A 22,257-nucleotide genomic window follows, 5' to 3' on the forward strand; every position below is an offset into this window, starting at 1 on the left:
TTTAGACGAGACACGAGACGGGACAGGCTACTTGTCCCGTCTCGAAAACGAGACGAGACACGATACGAGACGGGACGTCTCGTGAAATGTCTCGTCCCGTCTCGTGTCTCGAAAATGCAAACGCTGGCGGGAATGGCCAAGATTGGAATTGCCAGTGGTCATATAGATTGCAAAAGGAAAATCCCCTTTGTGAGAAAACATGTTGAAAAGCCTTCATAGAAAAGTGTCCTCTGTCTATTGAATGAATCAATCGTGATACATGAGCTTCCAGGAATATCATCCTTAATGTCTTGTCCCCAATTCCCCTTGCTGTAAACTGAGGAATTCTCATTTCTTTTTTTTTTTTTTTTCATTTCTGGCTGGAATGATGACAAACAAAATCAAAGACAGGGAAGATTTTTACAAGGTCAAGAAACCGAACTACCACCCCATCTATTCAATTTGAAAACTGGATAAGGTCTACACTCATTACAGGCTGTAGTTGAAAGTTCTGGTTGAGATGGCGGATTCTCTGGTGGCGGTATTCTTTTTGCTATATGAACCGAAATTAACCGAAAACGGCAATTGAAGTATGTTATCTTGCAACTAATATTTTGTCTTCTCTCTCGTTCTCTCTCTCTCTCTCTCTCTCTCACACACACACACACACATAAACATAAAAATACACTTTTACCATTTTACCAATCGCTCGCTTATTATACAGCAGTCATGTTGTAAAATTCACCTCTTCGTTTGGAAGGCGGGCGCAGGACAAAAAAAGCAGATATTATCGACGAACCCTTCAAATTGTTTGCTTTCGGCAAATTTATGATACTAACAATAACACTTTAAATGAAGAGGTTTTACAGGGGGACCTTCGTTTTGTTACGCGGAAATGTTTGATCTGACCAGTGTGCGAAATTGCCCTCTGCTTCCAAGGTTCGCCGACCCTACTGTTCCTTTCCTCTTTTAAGGTCGCGTCATAACTACCCTTCTTTGAAAACCGAAGATGCAGTAAAATTGTGACGTCACGGCGGGAGCAGAAACAGCTTTCGCCCAAGGTCCTTGTCATTCACCCTTGTTTGTTTCTTTGATTTTTGCAGGAAAGTGAGTGATTCTTGCTTTCCTGTATTAAGAAAACATTAATTACTGTAGTGCTCGTGTTAGCCTATAAGCATGTCGAATTCTATACTAAGTATTTGTCGCAATTATAGTAGAAATACTACGGGTTCCAAAGTTATTTATCATATATTTCCCTCGGTTCCTTTGCGGAAAGTTTGGCGAAAGAAATGCTGTCGGAAAGATATCTTTAAAGTTGAAAACGCCAGCGTCTATTCCGATCATTTTATTCCCGAAGCTTATGGACATAATTTAAAATGTGAGCTTCTAAATATTCTACCCAAGAAAAAGTTTAAACAAGACGTGCCTTCACTAAACTTACCTTTACTATACGGAACCATGTTGATGTAAATAATGAAAGAATTAAATGTACGGAAGTTAGGTGTTTAAAGAAAAAACAAATCAGACATTGGGGTGCAGCCAGATGAAATAACTATTGTGACTGAAATAAAAAATAACTCTTTGTTTATGTTATTTTTCGTTTGTTTTGTGGAGAGTGAGGGGCATAAACCAAAGGAAGAGCTCTCCTTTTTGCGTAAAGAGAACGAAAAACTGAAGTCTAACAGTATGTACAAAGCCAAAATAATATGTTTATAAACGAAGTTAAAAGAATTGGAAAGCAAATATAATAAAGAATTAATTTCAAAGGCCAGTTCTAAAATATAATATTGTGATCGTTTCAATAAAGTGGTTAATAACCGGTGGTGGATATATTACGAAACAGTTTTATACAGGGCCAAGTAAATATGCTAATGAATGGCAAGAAAAAACTAAGATGGATTGATTAAGATATCATTCGTGCATTAACACAACATGCCTCATTGATAAATTATACAATCATCTGCGGTTACAAGTTCGAATCCCCGTACCCAATGTGTCAACATTTCGACGTTGTATGATTGCGAATAGATCACGACAATATAAGAAACTTTAATCCAAAATGGCCACCCAAAAATCAACTTTTTTTAGACCACTAGCTAATCTGGGTGTACTGCCATGAGTTTGTTACACAAACGGGGCAACCACCATATAGTGGCACACACCCTGCGGTTATGGGAACAGATTTGTACCATGGAGGTGAAGACTGGCCCCAATCATTCTTTGGTCCGATGTGTCGTTCAGCTCCCATTACTATGGCACTTTAAGTAGAGCTTACTGTGCAGTAACATATAAAATTTCAATCAAATACTTTCCATTACTCAATAAAATTATTTGGTTCCGAGATTTTTTTTTTAAATAATAATTGCAACAAATCTAAACATGCTAAAATGAAAAGTAGTTTTTGGATTGGTATGGAAACCTAAAGGCTGGAATATATGAAATCAAAGTGTACACACATATCTATCTCTCTATCTCTCTATTTATCTATATATCTTTCCATCTCTCTGTCTCTCTGTCTGTCTGTCTCTCTCTCTCTCTCTCTCTCTCTCTCTCTCTCTCTATATATATATATATATATATATATATATATATATATATATATATATATATATATATACACAGACACTATAAAGCAAGTGGGCTGATAGTACACGATAGTGTCGGGGATGGTGACACCTTTACATCGAACTTTGCTTGTCGTGTAAACATTATTTGACATTAGTGTCTTCATCTTCAACGTACCTATGAGCAATTTACTGTATATTCGTGTATTGAAACTGGTGAAACAAATTTCACTGTTTCAGAATGTAAAAAAAAAAAAAAAAAAAAAAAAAAAAAAGCCAGGGTCGAGAAGCCTCAGACAACTAACAGCAGAGATATATTATCTTGTAAACTATTTGCCCTTGCCTTGTGAGCTTATTTGAATTTATTTTTAAGACCTTTAGGCAACTTTGGCCCACCCCGAATGGATGATGATGGGAAAATTAGTGGAATGAAGAAAGTGGTAGGATACTAGACAACTTCGAGAAAACACACACATTCGAAAAATGAAATGAAATATTTGAGCTTTAGGTCCCACGGTAATGCCGGTTAGGCTAAAGGAGACGGTGATGATGAGTAATGAATGAAATAGTGGAATGAAGAAAGTGGGATGAAACGGGAGAACCCCGAGAAAACCCACGCATACGGTGTTTGTCCACCACAAAGTTCACTTGGCAGGGGCTGGGATCGAACCCGAGACCCCAAGCGCCAGAGGTGAACGCTCTACCACTGAGCTACCGCGGCCCCAACACACATTCGATGTTTGTCCACCACAAAGCTTACATGGCACTAACCGAGATCGAACCGACTACCACATACACCAGAGGTGAAGGCTTCACGGTGTAGTTACCGTGACATTTCTTGTCTTTGTGTTCTGGTTAATACTTGTAACTTAGTTGTATCTTGATTAGCATGGGGCAGCCTGCTACATTTAACTTTCGTTCCCATGGTATGCTGCCATATTTTTTACGAGACAAACGAGACGAGACAAGACGAGACGGGACAGAACCTCTCGAGACGAGACACGAGACGGGACGAGCGCATTTTTTCGAGACGAGACACGAGACGAGACACGCTTTACACGAGACGAGACGAGACAGCCTGAAGTCTCGTCTCGTCTCGTCTCGTGGCAACACTACTGAAATACCATAGTTCAAAAACTAAGAGAGTTGTTTAAGCTGTGGAGTTCTGGGCACTACATGGTAGCGAGTTCACGAGCATAATTGTCAAACCTCATATATAAACAAGGAAATGTACAGTTATGCTTTTGAAACTTTCTTCGTCAATGATAGGCAAGTTATTATCTAAGATTAATTCTATCAACTTTGTTCAATTCTTTACATTTTACTACTAAGTACTAACACTAGCAACTACTAATACTACGTCTACTAATAGACACAACACAAAGTATTAAATTAAAGATCGTATAGTAAAAATATGTTTTAGTGACAATGTTGTGAGTTTTATGTATCATTTCTCTACATTTACCTTATCAACTTAAGATATCTATCTTTCAAGCTAAGGGAGAAGCACGGGCCTCAAAGCATTTTTTTTTTTTTTTTTTGACAATACTTGCTTTTAGTTACTAGACCCTAGTACAGGATGGTTTAATGTTAAAGAATCACCTTAATAATATTCTTCGATAACCACAACTAGACTCCTTGGTATACGACTGTATATTATATATAATGATCGAAATGTAAATTTATTTATAACACAGTTCTTAGTATTCTTCTGACACGTCACCTCACAGTTTTTTTTTTTTTTTTTTTAAACCAAGCATGAAGATTTTATTGCCTGTCATTATGTGGAAGTGTTTGGCGCAACAGCAGAACTGTATTGATTCATGCACTAACAAAACATGAGAAGTAAATACCACAAGTAGTTCAAAAGAAAGCAGTAACTGAATGACATAACAGGAAAACCATAACAGGATACACAAGGAAAACTGTATACTATATATTATAACATGTGTTATTTCACGACCCGCTCGGGAGAGTAATACTCCCGGAAGTAGGTTTTTCGCGCGCTACTCTAGCCAGCTGTTTTACGCGCTATCCTAGCCAGTTGTTTTAAGTTGGTCACAAACTCTATATCATGGAGTACAAGGGGAACAAAGCGAGCCTTATATCATGGAGTACAAGGGCAACAAAAGGAGCCCTGCGGGGCTTCTGACCCGTTGCTACTACTACTACTACTTATCCGCACAAAAGTAAGTAAATCACATTTTTGAGTATTATTTTCGTATTATTTTAATTTAAAAAGTGTTATAAAAATGTAAAAAAAAAAAAAACTTTCCTCGGGCCGGGTTTGAACTAACGCCAAAAGATATTTTCGTTACTAGCATATAGTGCTAGCTCACTCGTCCACGAGGACCGATAACAACAATAGTCTGAATTCTGCTATTTGAATGCAACGTGGCAAGACATAGATAACGCCAACCAATCAGAACTGTGTTTTTCGTTCCTACTTCCGGGAGCATTACTCTCCTGGGCTAGTCCTGTTATTTCAGCAGGTAATTTCATCCGGGACTAGCAAGATATTCACTGTATCAAATGTATTTCATACATTCCTACCAGGCAGAATTAAATAAAGATGTTTTTATCTTAATGCATAACAATAATACTTATATACACTTTAAACTTTCTATTTGATATACGATCCTAAACAACCAACATAATAATGAATATGTTAACAAGATGAATTGTAATCTACGCCCCTCGTCACATCTTAATATGTTATGATCGACATCCAAATGAGGCTCGAGAGATGGATTGGTTTAGCACTATCTCCCACTTTAACTGTGAAATTCTATTAATAATATATTTTCTATAATGTTACACGAATACTACTCTACTAGGTACACCATTTGAACAGTTGCAAATCACGCTTATGTGAATTCTAATCTTACTGTAGTGTATTTCATGTCCATGAGGCTCTAAAGTAAAATTAGAAGTAGAAACCGTTGCGCGCATTTCAAAGAAACTAATAAATGAAGACTACAATTAAACAATTTGTGACGCGGCCCTCCTCTACTCTCTGCCATCAACTAGATCTCTACTGTAATATCGTAGACAGATTTGACGCGGAAAGGGAAACCTTCAACATTACAAGTACTGTATGTACAGTCCGCAGCAAAAAAAAAAAAAAAAAAAAAAATGCAACATGATCATGTAAGTTTATTGTGAAACTACGTCTAACAGCGCAGGGAATCAACGTAACGTCTTAAGTGGCACGAATCACGCCAGGAAAAATATCGGCGTCCTCCCTTGCACATTTAGTTTGGAGGAAAAGACTTCGTCGTTTCACAATAAACTTACATGCTCATGCTGCAGATTTTTTGCTGCGGACTGTACCACATAGACTCCTTATTTAATTAGAATAAATATACACGTATAAACTTACAGACGATAGAATTCTAAATAATGATATTGCTAATATGTGTATACATTTCGAACATTACAACGTTTAGGATACTCTGACCGACTGTCACAATTTCACATTAAAAAAAAAAAAAAAGAGTAAAAATCAAAGTTTAAGACTGAAATTTATGTCCGTAACTATTTAGTATTTAGAAAACATCAGGTTTCTTGAGAATTTGCTGTGCAGGTTGTTAACTAACATACTAATACAAATAAAAATATAGTTGCCTAGTAGTCTATTTCAATTCTACTATATATATAACACAAATTAGTAGTGGTAACACATTGACACAACCGGAGATATGGTCTCTGCGGAAATTGCGTAGTTGGGGAGGGAGGAATTCCCCCGGAGTCACCCCCTGCAAGTTAAAAGTGTGTTTATGATTATCTGATACTATGGATGGTCAATTCCAGAATTTTTACTTTCCGGACTCCGGAAAGTAAAATCGGAAACATTCCGGAATTCGGAAAACCCCGGATTTCGGAAGTTCCGGAATTTGGAAAAATCCAGAATTTAAAAAATCCGATTTCGCAAAAATTCCGGATTTTCTGAATTCCGGAAAGTAAAATTTCCGTCCGGATTGCGGAAAATTTTGGCCATACCTATCTCATCTCTGAAGAAACGGGGAATTCTAATCATTAGTGTTGGAAATAATATTCAGATAAACCAATAGGGTGCTGCAGTGAAATGTTGGTATGGGTGATGTATCTCTCAAGTGCAGCTACAGAAGCAACAATACATGAAAACTAAAAGATGACACACGAGAAAGAAAATGTATCTTCTACTAGATATGTACCACAGAGCTTTTCTCAACACTCGTAAACATGTAAACCTATACACAAACACAGTGCTTTACAAACGATTTGAGGTCATATTCTGTACCAGACTTCGCAAATATTGCGGAGTGCAACGCAACGTAAATTTTGCAAAAATCAATTACAATTGCTATTCCTATTGTCGCAAAGTAAAACGCAGATTTTCCGTTGCGTTGACACAAACCATTACGGAATGACCTGTTGGTATTGTGATCCAGGACCGTGCCGTAGAGGAACGAAAAATTCGGGAGAAAAAAGGAAAAAATTGCTTGGAATATATGTATGGGGGGCTCCGTCGTATACTCTCGCCCCGGGTGCTGATTTTCCACGGTACGGCCCTGTTGTGATCGCTCACTCTCTAGTACTGCTGAAAGAGGTATGATTAGTTAGAATAGCGTAGTCCTACTCGCATATCCTAATTACTCGAGTTGTGTATTTGCAAAATATTACCCGTTGCAAAACGGAACCTATAACGAGATATGTTTATGCAGCTACTTGGCAAGGATCAAAAACACTTATCTTAGTGAGTAATGTTTTGTACTATTAATACAAAGCTACGTAGACAGTATATTATAGTTTGATGTCTGCACTATCATCATCAACAAGTGAGAAAAAGGGATAAAATTAATAAGCACTTTTACTAAAAGACAATGTTGAGGTATTAAGTGCATCAAACGAAAGAACGAACTTTTCACAACAATTGTATTGAAGATGTAATTCACATATATTTTATTGTGGATTGAAACTGTGCTACTGCAACTCATCCGAAATATACACTGGTCGACAACTGCTAGGGATGAAACACATTTTCAGTCATAAGTTTTGAGAACGTGGCTTCATGACTATGAAGTGGCATAATCACAGCAGTATCAATAGAGGGTACTAGCGAACCATTGCATCCAAGAGGAGACGCAACCGTGCTATGCGAGGTTCCTGCTTACGAACAGACGTCAGACTGAGGTAGAAGGTTGCACGTGAAAGACAGCCAAGCACGACAGCAGCTGTTATGAGTTAATTGGCTTGGAAAATGGCACAAAGGGCTCATCTCAGTGATTATGATCGTGGAAGAGCTATTGGTCATCTTGAGACAGGTCAAAGTGTTACAGAGACTGCACGTGTGATGGGAGTAGCACAATGCGTTATTTCCAGGCTGAAGAAAGCTGCTGTGACCAGAAGAAGGGCTGTACGTGGGACGAGTACAACAGCTCGACAGGCACAGGATAGCTACATTGGCCAACTGGCCAGAAGGAACAGACGTGCCGCTCCTGCGCAAATTGCTAGTGAGTTTGCCAGGGTAGCAGGTGTTCGTGTCCTCTTGAACAATTTCACGACGGCTCTATACTGTCGAGTTGTATGTGCGGAAGCCCATTAAGTGTGTTCCAATATCCCCCGCTCACTGTCGTGCCAGATTATAGTAGTGTATGGCATATCTTGATTGCGACGAGAAGAACTGGGTAAATGTTATGTTCTCAGATGAGTCACCTGATGAGACTCTCAGATGAATGATTTTGGCCATCAATTGGTGTGGCAAGAACAAGAGACACTTTACCATTCACCGAACATCCTTGAATGGGACAGGTATAGTGGCACTGGTGTTATGGTATGGACAGGCATCATGGAAAATGGACGAACACTACTGCACATTTTTGTAGGCGGATCAGTAACCGGGAGACGGTTTTGAAATAACATCCTGACAGAATATGTTCGTATTTTTCGTGGTGCAGTGAACCCAGAGCTTGTGTTCATGGATGACAACGCACGTCCATACAGAATCTTGCAAATGGAAGAGGTCTGGAACGTGAGAATACCTACCGCATGGACTGGCCACCATATTCTCCTTATCTCAATTTCATTAAGCATGCCTGAGATATCCTTGGACGACGAGTTGCATAGAGGAATCCACCACTTTTAACCCTTCAGGACCTGAAAATTGCCCTAAAGGAAGAGTGGGACAACATACAAGTGGAACTCATGAACTCTCTCGTGAACAGCATGGCAAACAGATGTGCAGTATGCATTGGTGAGATAGTCATGTGTCTTACTAATCTGCTCCAAACTCCTCTATTCATAACATCTGACTTTTCACATCATTACTCCATAGTGCTCTTTATGTGTCTCTCTGGTTTCTCACATCCTGTTACTTTTAATGATAACAAATTCCCCCATATTTCGGCAATAAAGTTTGTATAATATCTGCACTAATATATTTGTCCTTTACTGCACCCTGACTGTTACAAAACATTATGGCTGAAAACGTGTTTCATCCTTAGCAATTGTCAACCTCAATCAGTGTATATTGTAGTTATGCCTTCAAGGCGATGAAATGTGAACACGGGTGAATGTGTAATGTTGCGTACTCATCCCTTAATGTAGGGATATATTTTCTCTTATTTTCGTTTAGTCCTCTGAATAAAAATAAGTTCTCTGCATCCAGTTTTCCTGTAGCGAACTACATATTTTCATTTCGGCAACGAATCTAAGGTTACGTATTTTTCTGCCGATTGTAGCATAACGATAACAAATATATTTTATAGTTCTAAGCGACGCCTATTTTCAATGTCCTGTTTACGTTGTTTACATAATTATACAGAAAGAGATATGACGTGGACTACATATAGATTGTAAGAGATAACATATGTAAACGTAAAATTGTAGTCCAAGCACATTACTGACCCAATGTAATTTCTTACATACGGCTTGTTTGAAGAAAAAATAGACATCTAGTGGAGAGTTTCAGAACTAAATCAAACGTTAAGAAAGCAGTTCAAATTCTACGAAGCAATTAAAGCGTGAGATTAATTAGTAGTTAGAAGAAATATTTGAAGCTACTAAATAAAATTTACATCACCTACTGTTACCTGTAAAGCTAGTATTACATTAATACTTTCAACAATCTACGAAAACATATGAATAATAAAGTATGATTCTAAGAAATGAAAACATATTCTAAGTACGTATTAATTGTAAAACCATACTAAAGCAAACGGAAATCTTTCTGACAATAAAACCTTCAATCACAAACAATGTTTACTATTAAAAATGCTCATTGAACTAAAACGATAGCATAAATTGAAGACCAATAAATTTTCAAAAATCTGTGTACATAGCATCAAAAATTTAAAACAATTTTAGTGTGGAAACTCGTTATCTTTAGACATCAAGTTTTATAACGCGGCATATTATTAATTCTTCGTTAATTAAGGTTTTCCTAAATGAAACATACTGTAAACTCACCCTTAAATTTCTGGAAAAGTTTCTGCATGTAGTATCAAATTCTTGTTGCTTAAAATATCACTTTATTCTTCTTCGCGTTCACCAGGATACTATATCACTTTCATAACTACTAATCAAATAGATAAAAAGAATATCTATATAACCTATCTTATCTAACAGATATTTACTATCGTTTATCATTTGATAACATTTTATCTGTCATTTATTTACTTTGCGATTGACAAAAAACTTAAACCTTATTAAAAAAAAAAAGAGAGAGAGAAAAATCACTAATGAACTCAATATATTTGAACTATACTGAACAATTTACGCCATACAGAATTGGGGTAAATGTGCGAACTATGGACGTACGAAAGTATTGATATTTGCACAACAGAAAAAAGAACTACTGACCTATGTAATCAGTTATTATGATAAGAGAAACACGAAGAAAACGAAACACGATATGCATCGTATAATTATGAGGTTGGGTACATGAAAGTAATTTGTCTATTAGTCATGAAGGTTAATATTTACGAACATTAATATATTTGTCTGTCCTTCGGCAGATAATGCAACGACGATAATTGGGGGCTCCGTTGTGACTATATGGTTAGTGTACGCGGAGAACGCGAGTTTGGTTCCCAGTGGAAGCTCATGTGGCTCAGATGCTACGTTATGCTGTAGAGTAGTGTTTCCCAACCGGTGTGCCGCGAGGAAATGAAAACAAAATTATTAATTATATTGCAACCAAATTAAAAGACAGGAAAAATGTGTATTTGTATTTCACATTACTATGAACCTCTACAATGAAAAAAAAACTGTAATTGCAATATATTATTGTATATACATACATTACTACTACATAGATTGTATTTCGAAAACAGAATTTTATTAATATTTAAAAATTGGGACGTGTATTAACCATTTTAATAAATTGTAAGTTTCACACTGTGTTACTTGTCTGTACATTTTTAATGTTCAAAAAAGTATTTATTATCATTTTTATGATCATTATTGCTTCTTTATTGTTACAGGTTATTTCATAACTTGAAATTTTAAAATCTCATTTTACCCTTTCGACAAAACAAACACTCATACAAATTAGCTCCATCTGTTTTAAAAGTACAAGAGATTTGTTTGTTCGTTTTTTATTTAGTGATCTTCCTTAGTGAAAGGTTGGATAAGTCTTCAAAAAGAAAGTGTATTTTTAAATGCCTGAGTCTTATATTTCATTGGAATTGTTTTCTATTTTTGAATTACAATGAAAAATAAGTATAATGATTTACGATGGGGAAAAACCAGTGATCGAGCTTTCTTGTGTGTGAGGTCAGTAATCACACAAAAAATTACGACGGTATTTTCTATTTACTACCACTACTACTAATAATAATATTTATGAATGTGCCGCGAAAATTCAAATTACATCCGTAGTGTGCCGCAAATTGAAAAAGGTTGGGAAACGCTGCTGTAGAGCTTTACGTCTCACTGCTGAACGAGACGTAACCCAACGAATCAACCAACATGCCCACTGACATTCTCCAATTGTTTTTGTGTTCACTTTGACAATTTTTTTTTTTTTTATCGAAAATAATACGATTCTTCACTATAAGTAAATAATACTCAAAGTACTGGAAGTATTCAGTAAATTACGACTGAACTCTATTATGCGGGTTTTATCTTCTTAAAACAATTTCCCACTACAATCTATACACGTTTTCGAAAGATTCAAACCAGTTTTGGAGTCAATGGGCACACGCATTTCTATCTCGCTATATATATAATGTATGTATGTATGTGTGTGTGTATAAAATTGCAAGGAAGCAAACAAACACGCGAGAGATATGTACGAGTAAACGTTAAATGTAAGGAATTTAATGAACATACATATCCGTAAGCCCAGGAACATATACCAGAGGTATCTAGCTAGAGTCCTTCAAAATATTTTTCCAAACAATCAACTAGATAGCAGAATCATACGCCGGAGTAACGCTACAAGACCAGGGCATAGCTATAAGCCAGAAATGAAACGCCAATCAGCGGAACGGCGTTATCCAGACTCGCCACGCAGGCAGAAATTTCATCGCAATCCTTCACCTGTTAAGTTAATGGTCATCCAGCATATAATATTAGAGGTAGTTCTGTGCCATTTCGTCCCTCATGGTCCGTGAACGCGCTGTACTTCTCCCGCACTTTCATTCAATGACATCTACCTCAATGTATTTGGAAGAAACGCCCTGAACGTCTATATGATTATGACAACACGACAGCCCATACAGTAGCGTACATGCAGAACTATCTCTACGGCAGGGATGGAGAAATATACTAGCATCTACCATATTCGCTAGACATATCACCTTCGATTTCGACCTCATATCAAACTGAAAGAACCAAAGCGTGGAGACATTTTTCACAGCAGGAGCCGTGAAATCAGAAGATTCGCTCATAGTGAGACTCTGGGTATTCGGCGCCGTCCACAGTGTTGCCAGTTTGTGGTGAATATTTTGGAAAATTACTACGAAGATGCCACTGTTATGTATTTCTGGCCTTTACGCATAATTGTAACGGCACTTGTAATGGTTTACAATTAAAAGTAAAACTATGAACAAACGATTCTTGTACTAATTTTCTGATGAGAATATGTATGTTTATTCAAATCCCTATGTACTAACCTTCCATTTGGATATTTCAGAACTTGCTTTGTTCTCATTTTAATAATAATAATAATAATAATAATAATAATAATAATAATAATAAAGCTGCCATGACTTTTGCAGTGAATCTCTCATATATAGGATCTAGGCACTTACCTTGACATGCCATTGAAAATTCTAAACTAAAGAACAAAAACGCTGAGATTTTTTTATATCATGCAAACATCGGCAGAGAGACACTGTTTTGCATATCCTGTGATACGACAAGGTTAACAGTTTGGCCGAACGTTAAAACCTGAATTCGAAGAACGAGTGAAGAGAGACGAGATCGAAGGCGGTTTGATATAATTTTAAAACAACGCTTGATATATACCACTCACTGTTTCACATGTCCCTGTGGGCGAATCGTAACGCTCGCTGCCTTCTAACCAAGGATCATGAGTTCGCTTCCCACTTTTCTTTCTACTAGAATGTGTTCTGCTCTGCAGTATTCTATACCGTATTTTGTTAGGTACATCTTCAGCTTACTTTTGTAGGACTCACGAACATACGATAGATAGTCCTTCAGATATCCTAACTTTCTTTCACGTATCACTCCATGCAGTTTTGTGTTAGTACAAGCATTCAAACAATTTATGTCATTTCCACTGTAGGGTGCGTAAGTGCACAGACAATCTACATATCATATAGACGACAGGTTTGACAACACATTACTATAGGACGTAGAACATACTATTTTGAGGGTTCAGCATGTAGTGTTACGAAAACGACTCCGTATCCTATTTGTTTGTAGTACTACCAATGGAGAGTGCAACGTTACATGCATATATAAATTAGTCTAATCTTCAGTAATACACTAATGTTTCTGGTAGGGTTGCAAAATTTTTACTGATGCTATGCAACCACTCATAGCAACCCCACAACTGTTCTCCATACTGTATCTTTGATTCTGTTTCCACTATCCGTACAGACGCATTCTACTTTAATATTAAATTGTCTTTCCTTTCCAGCTCATTTTGACCGATCTTTATTTGCAAACATAAACAACATAGAATCCACTATTTCCTTTTGGAGAATGCCTTGCGTAATTATTCTGGAGGTCTGATTCTGATACTGTTCGATACTACGTCTATAACTTCGTGTGTGCAATTCCACACCGACTGTTATGGCCATTCGTTTTTGTTCTATAGCATGTCAAAATTCCATGCCGCCAAGTTTACCACTCTCATAATTCGTAAACGACGCCGCTTTCGAGTTTTGTCCATATACTTTGTTGTTTATTTTGATGTCTACTTTCAATTCCCAAACGCTGTCATAGGAATTATGGGATACCCCGTATAGCAAATCACACACACTGGTAGAATAGAGAAGCATGCCGAAAGTTGTTAGATACTAGAACTCAAATAGCGTTGCCGTACTGAAACATGACGTTTAAAAGCGTATTTCCTTTAGTAATGAAAGGTATAACTGCATGGCTACAGGTTTATTTGTTTGGAAATTACAGGGCTGGAAGTGTAAATTAGTTTGAGCCTGTCAGTCGACAACAATGGAGCTCGAACGACTTTATTTTCGTGCAATGATTTTTTTTACGATTTTAAGGTTTGACACACGAGCAGTGCCATGGCCGTTTAAAAAAAAAAAAGTATTTCGAGGACTATGTCCCTTCACACTCAAGTTTTTAATTGGTTTGGGTATAAAATTTTAAGTTGCTCTAAATTCCTAATTTCATACTCAGCAATTTCTCTTCCTTGAGATATATGAGCAGATTTGATAATGCAGGTGAATTCTGAACGCAGACAACGCTTCACCAGATGACTGCACGACAACTATCATAGTAAGTTGAGAAATGTCCACAAAACATTTGAAGAAACGTGTTGCTCTTCAGAGCGCCTTCACGGAGAAGACTTATGCCGTCCAGCATGTGTAAACTGAACTAGAAGGGGCGACAGAGTGAAGATAGAAAGAATGAATCGCTTCTTCAATATTTGAGGCCTTATAATATCTCGTCCAGAATGCAGAATGTACTATAGTACAGCATTGTCACAATGGATGTCAATTTGATTTAGTAGCTTTCCAGGTCGACTGTACCGTACTTTTCTGGTTACATTGGTTTGAAGGCGCGACAACATCAACGATAAAATTACCTGAGATTGTGGTTAACACTTAATTCTTTACCTTGACGAAGTGTACATTGAAGTGAATTGATATCGATGAAATAACATTGTAGAATTTCAAGTGAAACTGTCACTTCTCTTGCATAAGCTGATGAGTGATCAACTTAAAGATGGTCAAGGAGTTGTTCCGCGTCCAATGAGTCTACACGGAATCACATATTTCGTGGCATAGAAAAGGATATTTGTACCGTGAGAGTGAAAAATGTCCCTTCTATCATTGCTGAATTGTTTGTGGGATAGCGGCAAGCAGACAATTTCTCACAAAGAATTATCTGGTGTGGTAAGATCAGGACTACAAAGTGTTATGACAACGAGTAAGGTGACAGAATATCATGGCAAATTTAGCTTCATGTAAACCTTCATTTAGATAAGTGCAGACAAATAGAACGAAATGTGACTGTGTTGCATCCTTTGCACTATTCTCGTTCCTTAAGATACTTTACCTACTAAAAGCTATAATAAAACGATGAAAACCGCCAACGCATTTTAGTACTAATATCAAGGAAACGAAGATCTGGCCCACAGTGTGCAACAGAGTGTACTGAGCAGATGACGAGTAATGCTCACATTTTAAGAGTTTTTGTTGTATTGATTCGACGGATCAAGGAGGTTTTCGAAGGATAATTTTTCGACGTCGAAAAAGAAAATACATCACATTTCATCTTCAAACGTGTCTGAAAACTCGCTCATAATTTTATTGTTGGCACAGATCCGAATAAAAGTCGAACTTGTACACTAATTGCTCGGAAATGTTGGAACAAAATGGCATCTTTCCCCTGGATATTCAGAAACACATAATGATTACGAACTATCCGGATATGCATAATAATTTTGTTTACGAAAGTTTTGTCAAATTAACACAATTTTTCATTAAACTGAATATATCTTGTTTTAGTTCATTTATACTGTTACTCTTTAATAAACAACACTTCTTCTGTGTGTGAACTTGTGTTTTTCAACTTACTATTGTAAAAATCCAATGGTGTTATATATTAGATTATATTGAGCTCCTAAACGTGTAACATTAAATTTCATCAATACCCAGGGTAGCAAAGACATTTCTAAGTCTCATATTGTGACAATCCTATTCTTGTAATGTTCAACACAAGAATAGAATTGTCACAAGAGTTATAAAAGTTATAAAAATCACAGCATAATCTTTCACAGAATAATACGGTCTCAACAAGTCTCTTTTCCCATCATCAAATTCGTCATCGTCAGCGTCATCAAATTCTTGTCAACAAGGCGTCTTACATAAACAATGTCAATTGAGCACGAAAAAAAAAAATGAAATCTTTTGAGTTTTTTCGTCCCACGGATATGCCGGCTAGGCTAAAGGAGACGGTAATGATGAAATAATGAATGAAGTGGTGGAATGAGAAAAGTGGGGGAAACGAGAGAATCCCGAGTAAGCCCACGCACAGTGTTTGTCCACCATAAACTTCAATTGGCGCGAGCTGGAATTGAACCAGGGACCCCAAGCACCAGAGTGAACGCTCTACCACTGAGCCACCTCGGTCCCTTCAATTGAGCACGAATAGGGAGTATAACAGAACATGGTGTCTCCCTCTAAATGTTTAATATAATAGTCCTGCAACTCTTGATTTTGTCCATTATATTTTCTTTCAACGCACTACTTATTCTTAATTACAAACTACAGCTGACCATTTATTTATTTATTTAACAATCACCAGATACAGCTCAGAGGCCATTTTACACTGGATATCCAACAACAATAACAATGGAAAGGAATTGGGAAGGTATCGGCCAGGGCCTGTTTAGTAGGTACCATCCCGGCATTTGCCTGGTAGGACTGAGGGAAACCCTGGAAAACCTCAGTCAGGATGGTCGGCAGCGGGATTCGAACCCACGACCTCCCGAATGCGAAGCCAACGCTCTACCACTTGAGCTACTTCACTCGGTATATACAATACAATACTCAGTATATACCTATACAAATAAAAGACCTTTAGAATAATTTTATGGCCGATATGAGTAAGAAGCAATTTACGATCTTCAGTCTAATAAATCGTATTCTCTTTAATCAGCAATCTCAAAGGAACATCAAAGAGATGTCCATATTCTCCATTATATTTACCTATATAAGCTGAGGTGAAAATCAGTTATGATCTGCTGATCAGTCCCTACCACAGTCTCAGACGTGTTAAACTGCTATTTCAAGTGTATAAACTTTTCAACAGCACGTTACAATGGGCCCAGAACCCTGCAGTTTCAATGTGGGAAAACGAATATTAAGTACCGCCTTTTGATATAGGTCTTTTAACATAAATAGGCCGTAGTGTCCTGGAGTTACCGAGGCGACTGTCCTGTCTTTATGTTGTCATCCAAGATTTTTATGCCAACAAAATGTACTCTTATTCTTCTTAATTTCTGTTTCTAGTTACGTATATACAGATCTACTTAATTCACAAGTTGCAGCCCATGTAGGTTTGTGACAGCCTATTGAAGGTATTCCTTGTTGTGGCACATTTTATTCTTGATTACTTTCCCCAACTCGCGTGAACATATTATTGTTCCACACTTATTTCATTTCAAGAAAGTGCAAACTTGGTAAGTTACTTGTAGTGCCTATATTACTTTATCATCACTGAAACAACATTAGACTGAACATGAACACGAAAGATGGTGTCTCTCTTAATATGTTGATGAAAGGGTACTGCACCCCTCTTGATTTTATCTATTATATTTTATTTCAATGCAGTATTTATTCTCAATTACAAACAGCTACGATTGATCTATAGATACAAAAGACTTTTAGAACAATTTCAAGGCCTAAATGAACAATAAATAATTTAAGATTCTTTCTCCGTCTAACAAATTGTACATTTATTATTATTCGGACACACAATAAAAGATTGTCCCAATGCCTTTACGTATACGTAACTATTTTTAAATATGTATCTCTCTATATCATCGAATAATGGTTATTACCAAGTCGCTCATACGTTAATTTTGGATGAGGTACACGTGAAAATAAAGACTATTAAACACGATGTACTTTTTTCATGTTAAACTGCACTGAAACAAGGGTATCCATGAGAATTACTCAATACAAACGACTTTGAAAAATTTGATGAATGGGGACAACACAGGATAATAAGTTTTGTGTGGCCGTTAAGGTCCCTAACCATTCAGATACCTTATGCATCGAGAACACCTGCGTGCTATTGCGCGTCTTTTGCGATGCCATGTTGTGTGTGAGAGAGATTCTCTTAACATAGCAGGGTTGGAGATACACTAAGGACATGCTATCAAAACGTTGTAATTCCATAATGAGAGAAGGTGATGAAGACAACGATCAGTTGCCGAAACTATAACACTTTATTTTAGTTTTAATAAATGTTAGTTATTCGGGCATTTAGAACAATAACCCCTGCTATGTTGCGAAAATTCACAGAGCACGATGTTACATCATGCAGCGAGAATGAGAGCCCAGAGATACAGTAGACATGTAAAGTATATAAATGGGTAGGCCTCCCAATTTCTTTATCCCATTATTTCATCCATTTCTCACCATCAGCCTCTCCTTTAGCCTAGCCGGCATAATCGTGGGACGTAAAACTTAAAAATTTCATTTCATTTCATGAATGGGTAGGAACTTAACGGCCACTTCATATATAGTTTGTGATGTTGATTCCTTCTAAAATGTTTAATTTTTATTTGTTCAATCTAACACAAAGAACTGTCTAACAGTGCACATGTAACAAGCGTCGAAGTCTGTATAGCATCAGTGAGTACATACAAGGTGATATCAAGAAAGTTTCGAGATTAATTCTGTAATTTGCCTCCAGATGGCAGCTCAAGGTTGCACACACACACACAGGCGCAAGAAACACTCATCTTCATAAGTCAGTGTGCCAAGAGACATTGTCCTGTGTACATCCGGAGCTATGCAGCTAGTGTTATTCTAATCACGTGAGTTACCACGTCTGCGATTTCACGACGGACAAGTTAGAACAATGAGTGAACGTGAAATTCTTTATGAAACTAGGCAAATCAGCCACATAGACGCTTGACATGATTTCGCAAGTGAATGGTGATGCTGAAATGAGTCATTCGAGATATTTTGAGTGGCAGGCACGCTTCAAGAGCGGAAGAACATCCCTGGAAAGACTACGAGAGATCAGGACGACCTTCAATGAGCACAACACCTGAAATGTTGAAACCATTCCGCAACTTATGCATGCGTATCATCGGAAAACAATAGAAGTCTCCCAAGAAATCCGTCAGCCTGCCGTAAATGTCCCGTCCTTCATGTCAAAGATCATTACCGGTGACGAAACTTTTGTGTACGGGTACGATCTTCAGACAAAGCAACGGTCTCCATAGTGAAAGAGCCCATCATCTCCACGACCGAAAAAAGTGAGGCAGGTCCACAGCTCGATCAAGTGCATTCGCGGCACGAAGTACTTTTGCGGCATTGCGAATCACGAATTCGTCCCCAGTAGCTAGACCGTCAATAGCGACTTTGTTTTAAGGCGTCTGAAGGAGGATATTCGGCGAACGACTCATCGTAGCATCGCCGTATACTTGCCAAATAATGTCAAGCTATTCTGTGGCGGATCTGAATTCACATAGAATTTCACGTCGCTCGTTGTTCTAACTTGTCCACGATGAAATCGCAGACGTCGTAACGCACACGATCAGAATAGCACCGGCTGCTCAGCTCTCGATGTACACAGTACAATGTCTTTTGGTACACTGACAAAGTTTAGTATTTCCTGTGCCTGTGCGAGCAGCTTGGGCTGCCATCTGTTGGCGTGTTACAGAACTACTCTCGAAACTGCTTGATACTATCTCGTATAACAATTTCTGCTAGTTCCTTTTTTTTTTTTTTTTTTTTTTAATATTTTACTTATTTTTATGATAGGTTTGTTTAGACTTTCTGGATGTTTACTATCCTAAAAATGTATTTTCCAATCCAACACTATGAACAAATTATTTATTTTCCAATCTAACACCAAGAATTAAGTCTAAAACATAGTGCGAAACGAAAGAAGGGTGTAAGTCTGTATACTACCAATGAGAACACACAACGATTCCTACTACAGGTTCTTAAAATTGTTAGGTTTTTTTATCATTTTTAATGTTGGTTACTGTCCAAAATGTTGGAAGTTGTGCCTAAAACACGGTGTGAAATGCAATAAGCGTTAAATTCTGTATATCATCAGTATGTTACATGGTTTCTTAAAATTGTGTATTTATCTGTTATATTTGTATATAGTTTCTGGTGTTGATTATTATCCAACCATATTATTTATTTTTCAGTCTAAAACAAAGAACTATGTCTAAAGCACATTGCCACACGCAACAAGCGTCATATTCCGTCTATCATCGGTGAGTACTCACACCACTTCGCGCTACAGTTGCTTAACAATTACAGTTGTGTAAAAAGCAGTGAAACTTCAAGGCAGGTAATATCAGAAGTCTGTGAAAAGTACTTTCATTTGAATGAACCAAACGTGCATTATATTATGTATTTTAAAGGATAATGTTTATTTAAAACTTACCATTTCTTGCCTACTCCTGTCAGAACAAGCTGCATTTACTCAGGCGAACAGAACCATAAGAAGTTATTCCTGCAGGGAGCTGGCAAACCATGTGCACGCACCTTCTCTTCGCAACACAGAACACATGCGTGCAGGCAAGGTAAGTCGGCTACCCTGCACAGGGATAGAAATTGTACGCTAGTTACAAATTCCATGCGATATTTATCATATGGCCATTTTTGTTATGTTTATTTTTGTCTCAAAAATGTTTAATATCCATCTTAAAAAATCTTCTACTAATTATTGGATTACCTGTTTTAGGCGGGCAGCAAAATGACCTGAATTTAAATTTACTACAAAGGAATTCCGTCACTGCAACGACCTAAATTACTGCAGAACGTTCAACTAATTGTTTGAAACAATTACAACTAATTTTCGTAGTTCTATGGCCAACAATAACCATCCACTCTTTCCACTATGTTTTTGTATTAAATGCTAGCTTACAGTTTAGCGTCTCTTTTATATAGGGTTTCCATGTTCGTATTTTGTACGGACTGTTTGTATTTTTGGGTCCGTGTCCGTATCGTACAAAGCATGAAATTAGGAAAATGTCCGTATTTGACAGTTTTTGGAGCTGCTCGAAAATTTCCGAATCCGGAATCGCTAAAATCTTGGGCAAAAACAATTGTTTTCGTCATATAACTTATATTTTACTTACTATTAATAAAATAGGTTATGTTTTTAAGAAGTCTTTCATTCTTCCATGCCAGGGTTCTTTTGGTTAGATTTTAATAGCATATAAGTAATTTAATGGCATGATTTATTATATTTGTGTTAATGAAAAAAGTTATAGAACATGTTAGTTTCCAATAGTGTTTTAAGTATTACAGTAAACAATTGTGTGATAACCTAAAACGGTGAGAAATTTCAAAATATCTGTTCTGTGTTTGGGCACCGTATCTTTGATGAGTCGTCATTTTAAACCTTGTCCGTATTTTGGATCAAAAAATTATGGCAACACTACTTTTACATAAATTTCAATTTAACGTGATATTCGATTTACATATGAAAATAAGAATCGGAAATTAGCGCGGAAGAAAGTACAATTTACCAGATTGATATGGCAGACCTGATGAAAGCTCTGATGAGACGTGGAATGGAGTCACAGGTCATAAATAATTGCACGTGGAATATTGTATCGTTGCGCGTTTAGTGTATTACTCAGTTCCGTGAGAGCCCAGAGAACACGAAGGCAGACATTTGTAGTGGATTCATGTCTCAAAACGGATCACAGATGTTCAATCATGCATAAGTCTGGAGATTGGGCGAGTCAGGGGAAATGTTCAACTTCATCAAACCACGCCGTAACAGCTTCAGCTTTGTGAATGGGAATATTATTATCCTGGAATTGTAACTTTAAATGACGATATAATCATGGGAAGTGACACTACCACTAACGTCAGAACAGAATCCATTTAAAACCAGGATATGCCGGTACACACGATCATAGAGCCGCCGCCATGTGTCACTTTGGGTAGAGACACTGCGTACCATACCTTTCTTTCAGCGTCGCCAGAAAATCGCGGCTCGTGGTTTGAAATAAACCACTCATCCGACCATATCACACTTATCATCAGCGATCCATGTTGGATATTCGTGGCATCATTGGAGTCAGGATAAAACATTATGGTCCCTTATCAGCTGTTTCGTTCGCGCAATCCAACCCCGTATGTCCATGTAATGTAATTCGCGGTGACTGTAATTCTCGACACAGGCTGTTGGAAGTACTGCTTGAGTTCCTCAGTCAATTCCACGCCAGTCACTTACAGTTCTGAGGAAGAGTCCGTTTTTTATGGTCGGTGGGATCTGTCACTAAGAGTTTTCTCTCCAACACTGTTCCTCTTCGCCGATGTAATATTGATGTGAATTAGGTAGGCCGTCATCACCT

General features: G+C 37.4%; 1 protein-coding gene across 8 annotated transcripts in view; it reads right to left on the reverse strand.

The window, feature by feature from the left end:
• The window catches only part of LOC145694723 (uncharacterized), a 629,124-nt gene that overhangs the window by 230,038 nt on the left and 376,829 nt on the right, over positions 1-22,257 (reverse strand). For 2 of the 8 annotated variants that reach the window (XM_081771269.1, XM_081771274.1), the window contains one exon: positions 20,331-20,483. The exons of 5 other annotated variants lie outside the window; for them this stretch is intronic. The gene's annotated coding sequence lies outside the window, so the exon portion shown is untranslated. Of the gene's footprint in view, positions 1-9,992; positions 10,101-20,330; positions 20,484-22,257 lie in introns of those variants that run through there. One more of the 8 variants, XM_081771275.1, reaches the window with a different exon arrangement.

Source organism: Thermobia domestica, chromosome 9 (assembly GCF_964235325.1).
Source record: "Thermobia domestica chromosome 9, izTheDome1.hap1.1, whole genome shotgun sequence".
Classification (NCBI taxonomy): Eukaryota; Metazoa; Arthropoda; class Insecta; order Zygentoma; family Lepismatidae; genus Thermobia; species Thermobia domestica.